Raw genomic sequence first — 1,801 nt, forward strand, 5'->3', positions numbered from 1 at the left:
TTTATGCTGAGTTTGGTGGGGTGAAAGTTGAGGACCATGGGATTCTGTCCTTGTTGCGGGAGGGGTGGGGTTTAAGGGCGGTTGTGAGTGAAGTGGAGGAGATGCACTGGCGGGCATCGTCAAACACGTGGGATGGAGACCAACTTGGACTTTCTGAGGTGGAATTAGTCATCCTGGGAAAAAATGCCCGAGAGGCGGAGGAATTAGGAATAAGGGATTCTTTTTTTACACGAGCTGGGGTGGGAGGAGGTGTCGTATTGTTAGCTGTGGGATTCGGTGGGGTTGTAATATATGTCTGTCATTGGTCATTCCATAAATGGAAGGGAGTTGCCAAGAAGATCCAGGTGAATTTGAGGTCGGGGTGAAAGGGGTCGGTTGGTGAACTGTTCAACCTCCTCGTGGGAGCACGAAATGACGCCCAACACATTCATCAATGTAGCAGAGGAACAAGTGGAGAGAGGTGCGAGAGTAACTGCGAAAGACGGATAATTCCACATATTTGACAAACAGGCAGGCAGGCATAGCTCGGTGACATGTGGGTGCCCATGGCTACCCCTTTGGTTTGGAGGAAGTGGGAGGATTGGAAGGAAAGGTTGTTGAGGATGAGGACCAGTTCAGCCAGCTGGATGAGGGTGTCGGTGGAAGGGTACTGGTTGGGATGGGGCGAGATGAAGAAACAGAGGGTTTGGAGACTTTCGTCATGGCAGATGGATGTGCAGAGGGACTGGATCTCCAAGGTGAAGATGACGCGTTGTCGACCAGGGAAATAAAAGTCTTTAGTGAGATTAAGTACATAAGTGGTGTCACAAACGGAGGTGCGAATTTCCTGGACTGGGGAGACAGGAAGGTGTTGAGGTAGGAAGAGATGAGTTGGGTCAAACAGGCGCAGGAGGAGACAGCAGGTCTTCGGAAGGAGGTAGAATCGGGCAGTGTGGGGTTCATAGACAATGAGGTTGAAGGCTGTGAATGGGAGATTCCCCAAAGGTGATGAGATTGTGATGGTCTGGGAGATTATGCCATATCCTTTCATGCATGTGCGACGAGGTGGCCGAGAGGTTAAGGCGATGGACTACTAATCCATTGTGTTCTGCACGCGTGGGTTCGAATCCCACTCTCGTCGCTATTTTCGGATTATCACACTGTCTTATTGGAATTGGAACTCCAATGGCTAGTTTATCTGCATCGACCAGATTATAAAACCTCAAAGAATAATTTGAGACTGATGCCTTAACTTAACGAAATGTAGACTGAAATGGGATAATGAAAAGGAAAGCGATTTTCTGTTCCAAGTCAAGTTGCTGTGAACGTTAATCTTATGAAAGAGATCCAGGGAAACCAAATAACGAGAGATGCGATGTGCATCTTTAATGCTATGGGATTCTTAATGAGTGTTTTGTCACATGAAATCTGAAGCAGGTTCGGTAGAAGTGATTCATCTTGGTGATAAGAGCACAGAGAGACACCACAAAATAATAGAGATATTTCAAAAGGTGCAGGGGGTGGGTGTAGCGGCACAGAAAACTGGCTGTAAATGCACAGTAGAGAATTGCCAATGTGGGTGCCGTGATTGGCATGGACAGACTTACACATTGATCTCGCCCTTTCCCCCTTGCTCTTGCCATTGATGAAGGTTGGATATAAGACACAGATAAACACAAGATGTGGGAAGCAAGCTCCCTCCAGTTGAACTATGGAGAAGTCAGCATGTTAACTGCAGGAAGTGAACGTAAAATGTGGATCAATAACCACAGATTAATGCAGCATAAACATCTAAAGTGTCTTTAAACGAATGTCATTAACA

The 1,801-nt window shown here is 46.9% G+C and overlaps 1 non-coding gene across 1 annotated transcript; it reads left to right on the forward strand.

Moving 5' to 3' along the window:
• Window positions 1–1,038: 1,038 nt before the first annotated feature.
• Window positions 1,039–1,120, forward strand: trnas-acu (transfer RNA serine (anticodon ACU)). Its single transcript has one exon. It is a non-coding gene; the product is annotated as a tRNA-Ser (tRNA).
• Window positions 1,121–1,801: the final 681 nt, after the last annotated feature.

Source organism: Chiloscyllium punctatum, unplaced genomic scaffold (genome assembly GCF_047496795.1).
Source record: "Chiloscyllium punctatum isolate Juve2018m unplaced genomic scaffold, sChiPun1.3 scaffold_204, whole genome shotgun sequence".
NCBI classification, from domain to species: domain Eukaryota; kingdom Metazoa; phylum Chordata; class Chondrichthyes; order Orectolobiformes; family Hemiscylliidae; genus Chiloscyllium; species Chiloscyllium punctatum.